The sequence below is a fragment of the Lissotriton vulgaris genome, chromosome 5 (assembly GCF_964263255.1).
Source record: "Lissotriton vulgaris chromosome 5, aLisVul1.2, whole genome shotgun sequence".
In the NCBI taxonomy this organism is placed as follows: Eukaryota; Metazoa; Chordata; class Amphibia; order Caudata; family Salamandridae; genus Lissotriton; species Lissotriton vulgaris.
Genome location: NC_141693.1, coordinates 1,515,526,766 through 1,515,547,862, shown reverse-complemented (window position 1 = coordinate 1,515,547,862; position 21,097 = coordinate 1,515,526,766). Strand labels below are relative to the sequence as shown.

General features: G+C 45.0%; 1 protein-coding gene across 1 annotated transcript in view; it reads left to right on the top strand.

The window, feature by feature from the left end:
* The first annotated feature begins 3,647 nt into the window (after window positions 1–3,647).
* The window catches only part of GNAT2 (G protein subunit alpha transducin 2), a 222,106-nt gene continuing 204,656 nt past the window's right edge, over window positions 3,648–21,097 (top strand). The window contains exon 1 of the mRNA XM_086923569.1: window positions 3,648–4,150. The gene's annotated coding sequence lies outside the window, so the exon portion shown is untranslated. The remainder of the gene's footprint in view (window positions 4,151–21,097) is intronic.

Sequence of the window (21,097 nt, the reverse complement as noted above, 5' to 3'; positions counted from 1 at the left end):
TTTGTACTTGAGGGAAGAAAACAGACGTCGTCAGAGCTCAGACTCACCTGCAGATACCGGAAGAGATTACTCAGGCACCACCTATGCGAAGGGCGGCCTGGGCGAGGCCTGGTCCTCAAAACAACCTCATGATCATCCAGCCGGTGGGATCCCAACAGAACAAATATCACAGCCTGGAGAGGAGTAGGGGCTGAAGGGAGAGCAGGGGTGAGGGACCTGATGAAGCAATAGGGGATTTGGGGAGAAACCTGGGGTTATATGATGAGAATCAGGCGCGCAACACCCATTGGACTCACCGGGCTTCAGCCCCCCCCCCCCCCCTCCCCTCATGTGTGGCAGGCCGGGATGAGACAGATCCCGGGCACACACAGAGCCGCACCCGAACGTTTCACAGGACTTTAAAAGACCATTTGAATGTTAATTAGGCCTTGCTGTTGTTTCACCCCTTCTTGGAGGCCCTGCGGCTCCACTCTGCCTACTGATTCAAGGTTCAGCCCCCCCCCGAAATTTTTTCTTAGCCCCTCCCCCCCCCCCCGCCAGAAATTTGGCTCTAGTTGCCCCTCTGATGAGATTGGCAGCAGAGGAAAAGTCAGAGGGAGTGGTGAATACTGTTAGAGCAGCAGTGCAGGGCAGACATGACACACCACCTGCATGCTGGGTCTGGTAGTCTTACTGTTCACCCCACTCAACACACGGTTGGACCCATTGGGACAACTCGCCACTGTTTTTCGTCAGGTTTTTAATTTTAATACCCCAAATGTCCAGGCTTGTGTTTTTTGCCTTTCTCTAGCATCGCTCTAAAAACAACATGGAGGTGCACTAGGTAAAGGGCCCGCCTGAAGCGCACGAGCAGTGAATTCGGAGATGCTGTAGTACCACAGCTATCTATAAGCAGCAATAAATATTCCCTTTTACGAGGTTTTGTATTACTACTATAACATCCCTTGAGTGATGGTTTCAAATCCGTACTTACTAGGCAGGATGTCTTATCCATTAACTATTTATATTGTATATTTTGTGGCTTGCCTCTGTCAATCATGAATTTCAACCTTTGTGAGGCCTAGAAATGAGCACAGTATGCTGTAGTATGCAACTTTACAAAAGTATCCGTGCTTTCTATGCGCATTTCCATGTGGTGATGCTGGTAGGGTTTGTAAAACATTCCCTTTAGAGGTCTCTGCAGGACCATAAAACACAGCTATCTGTTATTTCTTTTCTGTGTATGCAGACTGATAAACATAATAGCAGAGGTGTAGTTAAGGTTCATCAAAACTTTGGGGCCCATTAGGATGGCGGGCGGATTGCCCCCGCCAGGCTGGCGGTAGCCACCACCAACCTGGCGGGGCCAATCCGCCTGCCATCCGCACCTAAATTCCCCCTGCCATATTAGTATGGCGGGGGGGGACCGTGGCGGACGGAAAGACAGTCGGCCGCTTTTCCGCCCCAGTCGCCTTGCGGCCGGGGCGGAAAAGGATTAATATGGTGGCAGTGTCTATTAGACACCACCAGCCATATTACAATGGGCTTAGTTAGATGCCTTTCCGTGGCGGTGATGCCGCCAAGGAAAGGCATGCGGTCTTCACTCTGGGGGCCCCCTAAGGGCCCCCAGAGTGAAGGAGATGTGGGGGGTGCACACGGGGGATACCTGTGGTACCCCCCAGCATTTGCATACACGAAGCGGCAGGCACCGTGCAGTGCCTGCCGCTTCATGTATGCAAATGCATACATGCATGTTTAACATTGTGGCAGGCAGTGCAGAGAGCACCGCCCGCCACAATGTTAAAAAAGAGAAATGCTCCCGCCACTGTGGCGGTTGCATCCTAATCCCCACCAAGGGACCCCCGCCCTTATGGCGGGCGGTCCCAATCCCCGTGAGGATGGAGGGCAGGCAAAGTCCGCCCGCCATCCTAATGACCTCCTTTGTATGGAGAATTAACTCCTAAAGGCTAGGGCGGTCGACCTTGAATCTGAGGAACTGGGTTCGAGCCTCAGCAATGACCTGCACATCCTGTGATTCTGGGAAAATCACTTAATCTCCCTGTGCCTAACAAAATAAATGTGTCCTCATTTAATGCAACTGGTGCTATGTAAAGTGCTCTGATCCCCGTTTCGGGTCAAGTTCACGCTATATAAAACTCTGTAAAGTAAAAAAAAAAACATATCCGATATAAACTTTAAAACCCCTTCCTACTTGAACACTTGAAAACTCTGGTGGAAAATAAATGTTTTAATAGTTTAAAAGATGATAATTTTAAAGTCACCGTTTTATCAATATTTAACATCGTCTTGTTCACGGAGCATCTAAAAAAGCACATCTTTCAAAACTGATAACATCATTTTGGCCAAACATATACATATAATTTATTTTTGGCCTTCGTGCAGAAACAGCAATTTTTAACAAAGCCTTTCTAGTTCGGTCCTCACCGATATCTGTGGCCCTGGACCATTTCCATCACATGAGGAGGAGCCTCCATTACCCATTCCCTAACTACCTTGCTTCTTCTGAGTGTTTCATTTGTTTGCTGCTGGCCAGCATAAGCAGTCCCTCGATGAGCAGTCTTAAAAATCAAGTGAAGCCCCTTATACACCCATTGGGACTGGGGCACTTCAACAGTGAAATAAAAAAGATCCCAAAGCCATAGGAATCCAAGGCAATCGACCTTTTGCCCTTAAGGTGATTACTTGGAAAAAAATATATAAAGAGAGCTATTAACTGGTCTTGATAAAGATGGAATAAACTAGGATACCATCGAAACGCGCCAACGCCCCAACAATAAACACAATCTATTCATTCAGCATTGTTTGAATAATGAATAACGGGAAAGTTATCTCTCAATGCAGGTAGAAGTTTCTCGAGAATGGATGTGTAAACCTTTCAAGACCAACTGTACTGGTCTGTTTTTGCAACTCTCTTTTACTGTATTGTTGTTTCAATGAATATTTTATGTAATTGTTTTATATTGTTTTGATTCTTTACTCTGACATGTCGAGCTGCGTGTTCAGTTATTTTAATCCGATGAATTTTAATGTTGCGTAATCAAATAAATGTGGTACAATTCATACCTTATATAGTTGTCCTGTAGTTATATGTGGCATAATTTGTCCTCCAGTTATATATGGCACAAAAACTCCCTGGGTGAATGCTAAGTACAATGGGTGAATGTTGCAAGTTATAGGGTAAAAACTAGAGGTAGATACCTACTAGACGTTCAAAAAGTTACCCTTTACTATCTTTTTCATTTCACTGTTGAAGTGCCCCAGTCCCAATGGGTGTATAAGGGGCTCCTCTTGATTTTAAAGACTGCTCATCGAGGGACTGCTTTGGTATTTCTTTTATTTCACCCTCTATGAGCAGACCTGGGAGCGAAATTCAGGTCCGCTTGTAGAGTTTGTGGAGTATTTGGCACTGCAAGCTCTGTGTGGCGCACGGAGTTCCGTTAAACTTTTTCTGGTGGTGAGCACGAGCGAGGAAAACCTCTCTCCAGACCATCTCCCGGCGAGATTTCTCAATGTGGGCAGTCACGGATGGCGTTACCGCTCAGGTTGAGAAACTTTGAGGAAGCTACAGCTCGAGTAGAACATCTGCTCAAGTGGCAGAAAGAAGCAGCACCCACTTGCGCTGTGCGTGGTGCATTGACGCTGATTTTCCTGCAAAGGACAAACACCCAGTGCTAAAATCCAGTGTGAGCGATGAGACCTAACTCATTCCACCGCTTGCGGAGCAATGCATAGCGCGGCTGTGCAGAACTCTGCAAACTCTGCCCAGGCCTACCTATTAGGTGAATGGTGTGGGGGGGGTCCAACTGCTGGAGGGCCCCCAAACCCCTGCATGGAGGCCCTCCATTACTCCTCTGCAGAGATGTCGGCACAGACACGATTTCCGGATTCTTCTGTCATGGCGATGCCGCTCATCTAAGCTCAATTTCCCGCTGTGACGGCTCTTCCTGGTGCGCTGTTTTATGATCGGGTAATGAATGTCGCATATCCATGTTTAGGAGGCCCTCATCTTCTCTCCTTTTACATGCCATCTCTGCAAAGCTATTACTGCAACTGAATCAATGACGGTCCGTGAGACATTTGAAGTAACACACAGGAGGCTGCGGTATATATGGAAGGCAACGTCGGAATCCTGAGCCCACCCTCTCCATTGGCAAGTTCTATATGAATTTCTTGCTCCTCTTTGATGTCTTACTTTGGCATATACTAAATTTAGTAACTATGCATATGCATGCATAGGATGATGCTTTGCTTTTTTATTACTCCCTGTGACTGTTGGAACATGTTTGTGAGCAACTTGCCATGTCTTTGATACAAGAATATTTTGGATATCTCTCACATGCTGCAAATTTATGCCTGAAATATAGACCTGATTACCATTATCCAAAAGTACATTTGACAAGCTTTTGCTTTCTCTGTTTTATTCCAACCTTATCTTACCTGTTTTGATGCTTCTATGTGATGATCCTCAGTGCTTTCTTATTACTGTTCTGCATTACGATTTACTCCTCACACCTTAGCTCCTTGAGCGTTCACAGGAGGAATGCCCCCTAGTACGCAGCCCCCCAGCTCTTGCTGCTTGCCTTACCTTAGAAGAACAGTATGAACATGGCGGATATTAGAGAACACAAAGACGATAAAGACTATAAAGACTATAAAGAAAAATAATCCAAAAGTAATTTAAAAAGAGCAAAGTAAATTCCAACACGTCCTGATTCACTTGTCAAACATAAATTAAACTGTGCATTAAAGACTATTCTAAAGAAGCTGAATTCAGTTCATGACATTGCCCAACGCACAAAAACTACACAAATGTGATGCAAATGAAAGAAGCGGTGATTAAGAAGGACCTGAAGAATCTTTAAATGAGGATTACCAACATCGACAACAGGATCAATTTCTTGGAAGATCACAACAACCTGCAATCGAAGAGGCTACACAAAATGGACAACATACTTGCCTCTCTGAGGAGAGATATCACTGACTTAGACAATAGAAATAGGCGGAGCAATCTTCATAACTACTTTGATCCCTAATTTCTTGACAGCCTCCTTCTTCAGAGACTGTGAGGTTGAAAGAGCTCATACAGTTTCATCATTTAAACCCAAGGACATATTACATCGGAAGACTTTCATCTTTAAACCTCTGAGACACCAACATTAAGAGGAAATCCTGGCACATATATGAAAGATCAGATCCATCTCTTGGAGAGGATCAAAACTTATCATCTCCCAGGATTATGAAAGAGTTACTGTTATCTGTAGAAAATGCTTCCTTGTGCTTAGAAAGAGACTCATCAAGAAGTCAGTTCAATACTCCTTTGTTTGTCCAACTTTAAGATTATCTTTAACAGCAAAATATTGAGCTATACGGAACCTCAAAGTTGGTAGCCTTCCGCGATAATAAATCTGAAGCCTACATGGGAGATGATCCCACCTCTTCACCACTTTCCACTTAATTCTTGCTGCCTCCATCCCTACACTTTGTAAAATTTCTGTAGTGTGGATTCATTACTCTCCACTTCCCAAATCGCCACATTTAATTATTCTCTGATGCCTCTGCTACTGTACTAGCCCCTACTAACGGGTCAATGTTAATGGCTGATGTTTCTACCTACTTAGTGCCCAGACATTATGATCCTCTGTGGGTCTTTTAGTATTATTACTTGGTTGTCCATTTGTTTCTTATATAAATGCTGTTTCTCTCAACATTGTATTTACTGAAGGCGCATTGTGCACTCAATTTGATACTTATTTTTTGATTCGCGGAGCTGTATTGTAACTGTTTAACCAATTTGGCAGGCAGGCTATTGGAGCCTTTCTCTTCTTGTTCCTTTTTCAATTTACCATGGTCACTTGGGCTGAATGTTCATATGATACATTGAAAGGAGGCCCTTACTGCAGCAAACAAGCCAGTGGCGTAACAATATCCCCACAGCCCTTGCTGTGCATGGGGCCCACAAGCTCCAGTGGGCCCACTCCGGCACTGTGTACTGTGCACAGACGATGGGCTTAAATGGGTCTGGAGTGGTGGTGGGGGGCTGGCTCCATGTAACTTGCAGGGGGCCCACTCAAGTTTCGTTACGCCACTGAACCAAGCCTATGCTAACCTGTTGAAGTTGGATATTTTATTCCAGTTTTATTTCCATTGGCTATTGGTAGGACGACTCTCAATACTTGTTTTTCTGTGTCACAACTTTGGAATGCCTAGATCTCCCCTATTGCACTATGTGTTGACATTTATGAAATGATTGTTGCATACTTTACTACGATTATGAGTATATCTTTAGCTTATCTTGTTGTGCTCAGCAGATGTTGATAAGCCATATTAATGATACTACTCATCTACTGTGATATGAGTAGGGCTCCCGGTTTTATGGTATTAATTTTTTTAACATTTCCGTCTGTATTATCCATATTTATTTTTGAGCCATCATATTGGTATTTATCCATATTTATTTCGTGTTTTGAGACTAAATGGAGTCATAAAATGGTATTTTTTTACGTTTATTTAACTGAAAAACATGCAACTATACTTTGTGGCCTGTTGCGTGTTCACAAATTTAGCAGCCAAATATATTGAAACATTATATCCGCTGGTAAATATAACCAATATAATACAAATATATGTTAACATATGCAGGTATTTAGGGACATTTCAACCTGTTTTTTAACTTCTCATGCTGTCTCTCTGTTCAACTGTTGTCCTGGAAATCCCAAAAGACAGCATGGAGAGTCACCCACAAGAAGCAACATTTTCTGTATTGTTACACTTTTAACAATAAATACAGACAGAAAACATATTGTTTTCTGTCTGTATGTATCTGTAAAAATCAGGAAAAATGGAAAATTGAGATTGCATGATAACCCTCATTTTCATAATGACGCCAAAGGGACCCTAAGTTTCTCTGTTGTTAATATACTTCAGCGTGCTCCCCCTCGCTTGTTTTTCCCCATTTCCCAAAACACACACATCTCTGTCTCTGCTCCTATTTAGGGGTGTTGTCAGGTAATGTGTACCAGCAAGGGATTTCACTTAAATAATGATTTCATTAGTTCTACGCACAAAGGAGTGCTGCCTGTTCTTGCCGTATTTCTATTTTGAAAATTGCATACCGGAAATTGTCAATCAGTTTTGCCTTTTTGGATAGAGGAGCGTCATTCTGAAACTCACAACCACGATTTCTAAATAGAAACCATCAGAAAAGTGTCCACATTGATTGTTGAAAGTTAGAGTATCGAGTAGCTGCGTTCCTCTCCGGATTTGAATCTGATTAAAGCTGATTCACCATTGATCTGTTCAATACAAGGGTCCTTTTTAGGTCTCGTAGAGAGACCTAATGCCGTCCATCCACAAAGCTGACTTTTTACGATCCGGATATTCAACAGTTCACGAGCAGCGAATCACGTGACAAGCTCCTCGTGCACGAGCTTGCCCGAGCCTTCCCCCTGCCAGCAGCATTTCTCCTGCACTCGGCCCACCCCCCTCCCTCTCCATATGGTGCGCTCTGCCTCAGGCCAGCATCTCTCCTCCCATATCGTCACCCTTCCTCCCAGTCCCCACAAGCAGGCAGCAGCTTCAAAGGGATCTGATTCCCCCCACGCACATCAATCACCCACCACGCCAGCAGCTTTTCCCACTCCGCCCCCTGCTCTCCGCCCCCTGCTGCATCAAAGGCTTTTTTTTTGGATCCATTTCACGTGAAGCGTTGACGTCTTGTTCCTGTTGTAGTACGTGTTTGTTTAGAATGAACTCGACCGAAGGTAAACAAACTCGACTGACGGTAACGACGAGCTTTACTTTACCAGTTGTATTTCAGATGGCCAGGGAGTCCCTACTGTACACTACACACGGACATTCTCTACATTAATCATACATGCACCCTGTATCTCCGCTATTTAAACTTCTCCCCGTAAGCTGCTTATTGTTGTGGATTTTCACAGGGTAAATGTTCAGCTGCCCCGGCATTGTGTAATATTTGGTATCCCCTTGTCACCGGCTCTCTAAAGGCTTACGTTGCTAATATTCAAAGGTGAACAACAGACTGAACGTTTACTTATTTCAGTTGCTTTTATACAGCGTGAGTCGCCAAAAGACTGTTCCACGGTTTTTGATCCCACTTGTTTTGTTTAAATATCATGGACTTGTTACACATCAAAGTACAAGCACCGCGATCGAATTAAAGTGAAATTGTGGACCCCCATCTTTCAATGGGTGTTCATAAACTGTAAAAGACGGGAGCCTACTCTCATGTGAGAATTTCAAATCCCATTTAGGGGCGAAGACACCCGGCAGACTCCGAATCCCCACCTACCCCTCTATTGCCACTGTCCGCCATACCCGCCCTTCACATCTGCAGCGGAGGCAGGCCGCACTTTCCAGAGTCCTCAATGTCTGTAAAGTAGTAATTGTATTGTATTGTATTGTAATTGCATTTATATATAGCGCTTACTAACCCGGACAGGGCGTGGAAGCGCCTCTTCGGCGAGTCACACTGACCGAGGCTGCAATCTTTGCTAATCATTGACAGTTACTGAAGCAATGTTTTCGTGGGCTTCAACGGATGACGTCGGAAATGCTGAAGAGCCCAGCCCCGGCCTCTGAATAGGTTTCAAAAGAGGAGGCAGGCCGCCTGTTTTTGGGCATTACTTGCATTTTCCTGGACCAAACAAACTTTCCATTAGATGCCCCTAAGTAAAAAAGTAACAAATAATGGGAAATTGCTCCTGACTTGAATGTATAAAGCGAGCTTGTGGTCCCATCCACCTGGCGCTGACACCAAGCGGTTTGGGGTTTTATAGGAGTGTAAAGTTTACGTTTGGCTGAGTGGGTTACGGGGCGTCAGGGAACCATACGAGCACGGTGCTGTGAGTCTATGCCACACAAGAGTTCAGGCGATCCCGTGCTACTTAACCTCCTTGGTAACCTCCTTGGTAATCATGTGACAACTTTGTCCTTTATTCCACATCTTGCTTCGGTGCTAACACGCAGGAAAATTCTGTTGATACCACTCTTGATGTGTGTGTGTAAACGGAAAAGGGCATCTTGAACATATAAGAATAGTGTCAGAAGCTGATTTTATTGCATTTCAGTTTTATTAAATTGTTTACATAATGAGGTCATGAGAAGGTGCAAGTTAAATCATTTTCACATGTGAATGTTGGATGTGGCTAATGCACTAATCAGTCTCTTCACTCCTTATTATGTAAAAGCCAGACAACGCAAAATCAGTTATCTCTACTGGTACAGGGTTCCTCGTGGACTAGGGTTTCTTTGCTCATATCTCTATTACACATCTTAAGTAGTTTGTAATATAAAAAGTGTTGTGTATTTTGTCAATTCTTCTGCAATGTATGTCCCACTGCAATAAGGACGGACTGGGGCAAGTGTATTTGCTACGTTCTGTATTACACACACTTAGCAAGATAGTACCAACGATGTTCCCCTTGTTGATTGCATGGCTGCTTCGTGCAATAAGCTAGTTCAGCATGTCAGGGGTTCGTGAGTGGAGCAGGATACGGAGGTAAGTGCCCGTGGTAAGACTGCAGCCCTGCCAAGGGTCAACCAGGGGTTAAACTAATGGACATTTGCTATTGTTATCCCATTCCCTCAAAATACTTTCGCATGCAATTCACAGCGCCAGTACTTGCTTGAATTAGTGTGCTGGTATTGCTATTGTTATCCCATTCCCTCAAAATATTTTCTCATGCAATTCACAGCGCCATCACTTGCTTGAATTAGTGTGCTGGTAATGTGCTTTGCACAGACACTAACACTTTGTGTTCTTCTGCGGTTCTGTAAGCATACCCAGGACTGACGAGAGGGCATGGGTTATGATCAACCGTTTAGAAGTCAGACTCCTGTGGCTTGCAGCATTTGACCCTGTTTTACTTTAATACTTATGGCAGTCCTGGCTGCTTTTTTAGGTCTCGTAGAGAGACCTATTACGGTGAACCCAAAAACTTTAACTAAAGCGGATTTCCACGAATGCATGAGTTCTCGTGACCGCGCTTTTATCCGAGCCGCCTGCCTCCGAGAGCTTCAAATTAAAGCCATCTGTTGCTTCCCCAGCACACTCGGCCTTACTTCTCCTCCCCCTAATTAACACACACTTCTTTCACGGCGGCCGTGCTTCAAAGGGATCCGCTCCGCCCCCTGCTGCATTCACTTTCCCTCCACGTTCCCTCTTCTTCCTTCCTCTCCCCGTCTCCCTCGTGACACCTCTTTGCCCATTTAAGGACTTGTGCCCTGGTAGACGTTTGTAGCTTGTTTTGATTTATTGTTGAGCACTAACCCCTTGCCTCCCACTGCTGTGACAAATCCTGCACCTGAAGCAAGTTATTGCTGCTGGGCCAAAGTCGGTGTGTACCCGTGATAATAAGCACACAAGCCACCCGATATCCGTCGCAGGAGTCAAGAAGTACTGCTCTGTGTGATTCACTACTTGACCTTAGCTCACTTCAGGTTCCCTGGTCATCGCATTCCCCTTTCGGATTCTCCTTCTTTCCCTCCTGCTTACATTCTTCTGAATATCACTCTCTCCCCACGCAGCACTCTTATCCTACCTCACCTCTGTGTGTCTTGCTGCCTGCCCTCGACTTCAATACTCTCCTGCCTCTGTGTTCTGCATCCCGCTCTTATTCACTTTTAATTTAATGTTTACTTCACGCACCCAAACATGTATTCTTTCACCCAGAGACTGCTGCAAGCTTCTAATTGTCTTTGCAGTGTGTGCGTTATTTGTGCACTTTCCATCTGCACTTCAATTCCCTCTCCCTCCCCCACCACAGATCGCGTCACTCTGCTGGCCTCTCCACTCTCCCCGCCACCCCGCCTCTCTATACTGCAGCAGGCCGAGAGGGAATGCCATAAAGAAACCTTTCTGAAATCTCTGCTGGGCCTGTGACTGCCTTTCTTCCCGATCGCTCTTTGCATCTGTTCACTTTCTCAGAAAAAATACTCTTCTCCTGGCTCGCTGCTCTGTGTGATTCACTACTTGACCGTAGCTCACTTAAGGTTTCCTGATAAGCCGCATTCCCCTGTCGGATTCTCCTTCTTTCCCTCCTGCTTACATTCTCCTGAATATCACTCTCTCCCCACCAAGCACTCATAGCCTGCCTCACCTCTGTGTGTCTTGCTGCCTGCCCTCAACTTCAATACTCTCCCGCCTCTGTTTTCTGCATCCCTCTCTTACTCACTTTTAATTTCATGTTTACTTCACGCACCCAAACAGGTATGCTTTCACCCAGAGACTTCTACAAGCTTCAAATAGCCTTTGCAGTGTGTTGCGTTGTTTGGGCACTTTCCATCCGCGCTTCAATTCCCCCCCCCTCCCCCACCACAGATCGCGTCACTCTGCTGGACTCTCCACTCTCCCCGCCACCCCCGCCTCTCTATACTGCAGCAGGCCGAGAGGGAATGCCATAAAGAAACCTTTTGAAAATCTCTGCTGCTCAGGAAGTGCCTAGTGCACCCATCCTCGCATTCCCAGACAGCGCTCCCAGCTGAGGTGTGACCAACAATGCAGTTGTTTTGAATAACAGACATTTTCAAATATATGCAAACCCAAGAACAATTTAACTGTGTGCGCTGTGCACTTACACACTGCTCTCTCTCACACTGCCACCTCACACATTAGCCCCCACATACTGCCCCCTCACACACAACCCCCCAAACGCACACACACACCCCCACACACAACCACACACACAACCCCACACACACAACTCCACATACACATACACACACAACACCACACACACACAACCCCACACACACAACTCCACATACACATACACACACAACACCACACATACACAACCACACACACAACACCACACACAACCCCACACACACAACAAGACACACACAACTCAAAAAACCAACACCACCCCACACACACAACCACACACACACACAACCCCACATACAACTAAACACACACACAACACCACACACACACACAACCCCCCCACACACACAACCCCCCATGCACACACCAACACACACACACACACACCCCACACACGCCCCTCACACACACCCCACAAACACACAACAAAAAAAACCTCACACACAGAACACCACACACAACGACACACACACAATTCCACATACACACAACACCACACAAACCACCATACACACAACCCCCCCCCACACACACACACCCCACACACAACCCCACAAACAATCCCACACACATAACTCCACATACACACACAACCGCACACACACACAACCCACACCACACACAACCCCACACACAACACCACATACAACCCAACAGACACAACACACACACAACTCAACACACAAACACAACCCCACATACACAACCAAACACACACACAATCCCACACACACAACTACATGCACACATCACACACACACACACCACACACACAACCCCCCACACACAACCCCCTCACTCACACCAACACACACACCACACACACACATCCACACAACCCCCACACACAAAACACCACACAAGACTCCACACACACAATTCCACACACACACCACACAAACCACAACAGACACAAAACCCCAGATACACACACACACAACCACACACACTCACACCCCACACAACCCCCCCACTAACACACACACACACAACACACACCCCACACACCCCCACACACACACAACCCACACACACACAACTGCACACACACACCACAGCCCACACACAAAACCCCCAACACACTCACAACCCCACACACATTGCAATACAAATGCTATAGGTGTCACATTTGCAAATGTAATAACTTTTGACATTGTAAAAGACAAAGCTATTAATGTCAGTAATTTCAAAAACACGTCAATAAAATTTTTGACATTTACAATACCAATAGCTCAAACTTTCCAAATGCGAGACCTATTGCATTGCAAATAGGTGTCACATTTGCGAAAGTTAAAACGATTGGCATTGTAAATGACAAAGCTATTAATTTCGCTATTTTCAAAACCAACACATAAATAAAAGATTTGGCATTCACAATACCAATAGCTCAAACTTTCCTAATACGAGACCTATTGCAATGCAAATGCTTGTTTAATATACTACCTCACTTTCCTGAAGATGTTCTGAAGGATCTATACCACAGAAGACCGAAACTTCGACTTTATTCTCCAATTCCTTGTTCCCAGAGATATTTTAAGTGTTTTGTATAATGATTTTAGAATACAGCACTCATTATATTTTATCTGGAATGGATGTTTTATACACATGAAGTATAGGTTTTTATGATGATTTGCCTTTTTCATGTGTTTGTTTGAGATTCATTTTCATTATGCATGTCCCCTTTTCTACATGAATCATTATAAGAAAATACATTTTTTGACTATACGATATTCCCGTGTCATTTCTCTTCTCTCTTTTGATTCGATCAATTTCTTCATGATTGTTGAACTGCTACAAATAATTAGATTTTTGGTTCAAGATTGTGTATAACTGAACTGTATTAATTTGCTCAATATAAGTTAGAAATAATTATTTAAGTGAAATCCCCTGCTGGCACACATTACCTGACAATATTAACTTTGCCCAAGCCTACAAGGGTATATTGGGTTTCCCACCTCACTTTTTCCCTATTTGAGTAGTGAAGTAGTGTGGCTCACTGGTTAGAGGCGGCAGACCCGAGAGCAGAGGACGGCCCGGGACCAGGGTTCGATTCCCGGCACGGCAGGTTTCTGGACCAGGGTCAGCGGACTCGATAATTCTCTCGCCTCGGTGCCCACTCTGATCAGCGATCACACTCGGCAACTCTGGGCATTAGCTTGCCTCATCTTCACTAACGGCCCCACCAGACCGCCGGGGATGCCTGGTCTCACCCTGGAGATACCCATTAAGGGACCATCTCTCAGGGAAGCCAGGAAGGGTTTCGCAGCGGTCGAAGCGCCTTGGGACCCTACGGGTAAGTAGTGCGCTATATAAATGCCAATACACACATACATTTAGGGGTGGCCTCTATTGTGTCTGTTTTTTCCCCCTATTTTTTTCTTTTGGCTCATTTTGCTTGCTGTGTTTATTCTGTTTTGGTGGTGTGTCTTCTCCCATCCAGTCGATCTGTCAATAACTCCCCTATGGTTCCCTCATGGGCCCTTTGCATGCAGGAGCTCTTCTAATCATATAGAAATTACTAAAAGCAGTGGCATTTGCCATTACAATCTGCCTAAAAGTTATCCCACCTTGCCCAAAAGCTAGATCATGCCGCATGAATAATGACATTTTTGAAGACCCGAAGGAACTGAAAGCCGTAGGTCCCAGCAGTCAAACTATTTTTATAGGAGAACGAATAATCTGTATCCTCTCCGATGACACTGTGCGATGCTCTAAAGTGATCAATAAGGGAACATATCAATTGCATGGCACGCAAAAACAATGAGATCAACCAGTCTATTGAACTTCTCTCAAAAGAAATTAAGCTTCACAAAATCAAATTTAGGAACACTAAAAACTCTCAGAATTTTGAGCTGCTCAAAAAGCTAGAACTATAGATACAACTTTATTATAAGTAAAAGCGTTCATCCCTGGCAAATTTTTTTTTACCTTAACAGAGCTGGGACATCCCTTGCTGCATTCTTGAAATAAAAACACGACTCCATCATTTCTATTATTAAAGACTGCTGTTAAAATTAAAACCATCTCTAATGATATTCTGAAGGTTTTCAGAGACTTTTATGCCAAATTGTATACCCCCTCTGTCTTACCCTTCTGAGAGTGGTGACTAGCTTTCCTCAACTCCATTTCACAATCTCATATCTTAGACAATGATAAGGTGAATTTAAACAAGCCATTGGACAAGAAAGAAATACTAGAGTCTGTCAAACGGATCTCTTCTGGCAATACGGCTTTCCCATTCGTTTTTACAAATCTGTGAAGGTTGTGATTATCTCCCCCTACAGTTGGTGCTTGACTACTTTGCGTCATCCGGTCAAGTATCAGGCACTGCTGCGGTTGCTAGTACAGTAGTAATCTCCAAAGAAGGCAAAGATATTCTGGACTCCAAATACTTTCGACTGATCTCCGTCATCAAGATGGAAGCAAAAATCTATGCAAAGATCTTACCCACACGTCTTGAACCTATCACCGCAAAAATCATACCTAACTCATTATTGAAAGAGCTTCCTTATCTAACTCCCCCTCGGCTGACATAGAGCTTGAAGCAGAAAAGCATTTGATAAAGTTACCTGGCCATTTTTGGACGCAACCCTAAACAGGTGCACACTTGGTGATACGTTTATAAAAATGGCTATGTCACTATTTGCCGGCTTCTCTGCAAATATCAAGATCAATAACTCTTTATCTGACTCATTTACTCTTCAACAAGGCACCCGTCAAGGCAGCCCCCTATTTCCATTGATCCACTTATTCGCCTTCCCAACAATTCACCCAACATTAAAGGCTTCACGCTCCATAACAACTGTTGCAAGACTGCAACCTATTCCAATGTCATCTTAATATTTATGGAAGAGACAGAATTTGTAATCCCATCCATTATTAATATCATACAGTCTTTTTCAAATTCTATGGATGCACTTTAAATAAAGTCAAAACAGAGATAAGGCCCCTTAATCTCTCATTATCAATTAATGTTACCCCCTGTTCAAAGTTATAAAAGAAGCACTGACTACTAACGCCTTAGATAACTTTTGAACCCTCCTGAGGCACAGCCGGGAATAGCAAGAAAAACTGAGCATAACTTTGTTTTAAAACTGAAAAATTTCACTTTGCTTTTAAAATCACTAACCTTCCCTGTCACATCACTGCAGTGTGCAGGCACCCTTTCCTGCTGAAAAACGAGCACTGGTAAGGGCAAAATCGCCGTTTTCCCGCCAACTTAATTCCCCTCTCCCTGACTGGGACACGCCCACTTTAAGGCCACACCCCCCTGTTCAAAGTTATAAAAGAAGCACTGACTACTAGCGCCTTAGATAACTTTTGAACCCTCCTGAGGCACAGCCGGGAGTAGCAAGGAAAACTGAGCATAACTGTGTTTGAAAACTGAAAAATTTCACTTTGCTTTTAAAATCACTCACCTTCCCTGTCACATCACTGCAGTGTGCAGGCACCCTTCCCTGCTGAAAAACGAGCACTGGTAAGGGCAAAATCGCCGTTTTCCCGCCAACTTCATTCCCCTCTCCCTGACTGGGACACGCCCACTTCAAGGCCACGCCTCTTGCATTGCTCCCTCCCTACAAATATGTGCATGTTCCGGAAGCGCAGCGGACGAGCGCAGCGGGCGCGACGAATGCGCGCCAAAGGCGCACATAAGGCAAGCTCGTCTGCGCTCGTCCGCGCCGAGTCCGGGCCCTGGGCCACCCCCCCTGCATCTCAGCCACTACAGCACAGATGCTACAACATAGAAACCCTCTATGGACTAAGGCCCTCTGCCAGTGTCTGCACCCGGCATATTTATCCAGCCGAGGATCTGCCGCAAACCTGCCCCACTTGCCGCCTCCCCCTCAAACACAAACCTAGCCCCGAGCCCACACACGACTTTCGCATGTTCCTACTAAATTGCCGCTCCCTGCCTAAGCACAGCGCTGAAATGGCACTTTTGTTAGAGGAATACACTCCTGATATACTGTTCCTGACGGAAACCTGGCTCACCTCCGACTCCGATCCCGCGGTAGTAGATGCTCTACCGTCTGGCTTCCAAATCACACGGCAAGACCGACCTAAAGGGAGAGGAGGAGGCCTGGCTATTATCTACAAGGAACAATATCACTGCCGAATCACCTTTGAAACCATCCCGGACTGTGAGAGTCTTGGCTTTAATATCGAACTCTCACCCAACAGTTGCTTCTCTGGTACTCTTATCTACCGCCCCCCCGGCTCCCCCAAGCAGTTCCATGAAATATTACTATCCAGTGTGGCCGATAGAGTCAGTACCACCTCTAACTTCACCTTGCTAGGTGATCTCAATTTCCACTTCGACTCCCTCTCTGACCACACAGCCGCCACCCTGACAGGCGATCTAGCGGCCCTGCAACTCACCCAACGTGTCACCTCCCCCACTCACGCCAAAGGCCACTTGCTTGACCCTGTCTTCAGCAACTGCCCCGACCTCTTAGTCGGCTCACCAATCCCTCTGCCCTGGACAGACCACCTTTTGGTCCCCATCAGCTGGACCTCGTTCAAACCACCGTCACCCGCTCCTACCTCAAGGCTCAGGTGAGCCTGGTCACGCCTCGAGGTTGACAACTGGTCTACCAAACTCACCAGCTCTCAACCCAGTGATCAGAAAGACCCTGTCCTAGCAAATCAAGCCTATGTCAACTGGATCACTCAAACTCTTGACGATACTCTCCCAATGAGCAAGACTATGCTGAAGCGTTCCCAAAAAACTTCCCCTTGGTACACGCAGGCTCTCAGGGACAAGAAACGCCTATGTAGAAGGTCGGAAAGACGCTGGCGTTTAGATGACTCAGCAGACAATAAAACTCGCTACCGAGAATCCATCGGCGACTACAAAGTTCAAATACAAGCAGCCCAGTCCACCTATTTCGCCGAAAAAAATCTACAGGCCAAGTCCAAACCTAAGGAGATCTTCCAGATCGTTAAAAAGTTAACGAACACCCCTCCTGCATTGCAAGTCGAGAAATCCGTCACTCATTGCAATGATGTCCCTGAATTCTTTTATCAGAAAGTAAACACTATCTATTCAGCCTCCCCCCCCTAAAAAATAAACTCATTTACTCAATCCAACTCTCTATCTCAACACACCATGTCCCACTTTCCCCTACTAGACCTTACCACCCTTGAACCACTAGCGCTCAGTGTTAAGTCCGGATCGCCGGATGATCCTGCTCCACCAGACATAATAATGGCTGCCTCTCAGATCACCCTGCCTATTATTAGGGAGGTACTAAACGCATCCATCACCTCCAGCACTGTACCGACCATCTGGAAACAGGCCATGGTCAGGTCGCTGCTTAAAAAACCCCATTTAGACCCGTCTGACTTGGCCAACTATCGCCCCATCTCCCTGCTCCCATGGGTGAGTAAGGTCTTAGAAAAATATATTAATCAACAGCTAGTGAACTTCCTGGAAAATCATCACGTACTAGATCCCACCCAGACGGGCTTCAGACCGAAACACGGGACCGAGACCGCTCTCCTCATGGTCACCGAGGAAGCTAGAAAAATCCTGGATCAAGGAGGATCAGTGGCAGTGATCCTCCTTGATCTAAGCGCGGCATTTGACACGGTCAGTCATGACACCCTACTGGACCGTTTGTCCTGCGCCGGGATCAAGGACAAAGCCTGGACATGGTTTAAATCCTTTCTGGAGAACAGATCCTTCAGGGTCTTTGAGGGTGAGTCCGTCTCCTCTAGCAGACCTCTAAAGTGCAGAGTTCCTCAGGGCTCCTCTCTGAGCCCCGCACTCTTCAACCTGTATATGAGGCCACTGGCTGATGTCGTCCGCCCATTCGGAGTTAAGATCATCTCCTATGCGGACGACACGCAGCTGGCGGTCTCACTGGCGCAGGATACTACCTGGCCTGCGTCAGGTGGGCTTAGAGAATGTCTAGAGGAGGTGAAGACCTGGATGTCTTCATCATCCCTCAAGTTGAATGGGGATAAAACAGAGCTGATGCTCTTAGGCCCCCCAGATCTTGGCCTCCCCCCCCCCCCTCCTTGTGGCCTCCTTGTCTGGGCCCCCCCCCCCAGCCCCCAAGAACAATATTAAGAGCCTCGGAGTGTGGCTAGACAGATCTCTGTCCTTCAACGCTCAAGCCACAAAACTATCAGCCACCTGTTTTGGCATCATGAGGATGCTAAATAAAATCTTCCCTCTCCTCCCCCTGGAAGCCAAACAGGTGGCCATACGGTAACTTACTGTTACAACGCAACTTTTACGTCGTAATGCTGTTACAACGCAGCTTTTACAACGCTGGTTCCATTACATCGGATGCTATTACAACGCAGGATATTACATAGCAGATGCTATTACAACGCATACCATTACATCGTAAGTATTGGTAAGTATATAATTTTTTTTAATTTTTAATATTATTTAATTAATTTAATTAATATTAATTATAAATAAATATATTTATTTATGTTTTTTAATATTATAAATTAAATATATTAATTTAAGTAATTTTTAAAATAAGTATGAGTATAGGAGTATATGTTTTGGGGTACTGAGGTATATGTTTTGGGGTGTTTGGGTATTTTTAGGTTTTAGGGCTGGGTTTGGGTTTTGGGGTACAGGGGTGTTTTTAGGTTTTAGGGCAGGGTTTGGGTTTTGGGGTACAGGGGTGTTTTTAGGTTTTAGGGCAGGGTTTGGGTTTTGGGGTACAGGGGTGTTTTTAGGTTTTAGGGCAGGGTTTGGGTTTTGGGGTACAGGGGTGTTTTTAGGTTTCAGGGCAGGGTTTGGGTTTTGGGGTACAGGGGTGTTTTTAGGTTTTAGGGCAGGGTTTGGGTTTTGGGGTACAGGGGTGTTTTTAGGTTTCAGGGCAGGGTTTGGGTTTTGGGGTACAGGGGTGTTTTTAGGTTTTAGGGCAGGGTTTGGGTTTTGGGGTACAGGGGTGTTCTTAGGTTTTAGGGCAGGGTTTGAGTTTTGGGGTACAGGGGTGTTTTTAGGTTTTAGGGCAGGGTTTGGGTTTTGGGGTACATGGGTGTTTTTAGGTTTCAGGGCAGGGTTTGGGTTTTGGGGTACAGGGGTGTTTTTAGGGTTTAGGGCAGGGTTTGGGTTTTGGGGTACAGGGGTGTTTTTAGGTTTCAGGGCAGGGTTTGGGTTTTGGGGTACAGGGGTGTTTTTAGGTTTTAGGGCAGGGTTTAGGTTTGGGGGTACAGGGGTGTTTTTAGGTTTCAGGGCAGGGTTTGAGTTTTGGGGTACAGGGGTGTTTTTAGGTTTCAGGGCAGGGTTTGGGTTTTGGGGTACAGGGGTATTTTTAGGTTTTAGGGCTGGGTTTCGGTTTTGGGGTACAGGGGTATTTTTAGGTTTTAGGGCTGGGTTTGGGTTTTGGGGTTCAGGGGTATTTTTAGGGTTTATTTTTTTTAAAGTACGACTTTAATTAAATTAAATTAATTAAATAAATTAGAATTAATTAAATTTATTAAATCAAATTAATTACAATTTTAAGATTAATTCAATTATATTAATTAAATTAAATTAATTAGATTTAAATAATTACTATTATAAAATTTATTAAATTAAATTAATAAAATTATATTAATTTAATTAAATTACATTAATTCCTATTTAAAATTAAATTAAACTTATTTAAATAAATTATATTAATTACATTTTTAAAATTATTTTAATTATATTAGTAAAATAAAATTAATTAAATTAACTTAATTACATTTTTTTTAAAAAGTTTTACTTACCTATACTTACGATGTAATGGTATGCGTTGTAATAGCATCTGCTATGTAATATCCTGCGTTGTAATGGCATCCGATGTAATGGAACCTGCGTTGTAAAAGTTGCGATGTTACAGCATGCGTTGTAAAATAACGCGTTGTAACATCATAGATCCGGCCATACAAGGCCTCATACACTCACGCCTCGATTTCAACAATGTGCTCTATCTAGGCGCCCCAGATTACACTCTGCGCAGACTGCAGATAGTGCAGAACTGCGCAGCGCGCTTACTGCTCAAGATCCCTCAGAGACAATCAGTGAGGGCCGGTCTGGTCAGCCTTCACTGGCTACCGATTCGGCAGAGAGTCCTTTTTAAAGCTATGTGCATAGCCCACCAAGCATTCTGGGACACAAGCCCCAGTATTTCACGTGACCTAGTTACTCACTACATTCCCAACCGAAGCCTTCGCTCCAGCCAGACCTTTTTAGCAGTGGCGCCAAGAATAAAAAGATCCAGGTCAGGCGGAAGGACGTTCGCCTACAATGCGTCTAGAACCTGGAACACTCTGCCACTACATCTCAGAGCCAATCCCAACCTCACTGTGTTTCGTAAACAATTAAAGACTTTCCTGTTTAATTCCCCCACTAATCCCTAGCTTCCTCCTCATCTGCTCTTCGGTAGGTTCTGGTTACCCTAGCGCTTGGACGCCTCCGGGCAGCAATCGCGCTCTACAAGTCTACAGGTTTACAGGTTTTACAGGTTCTCA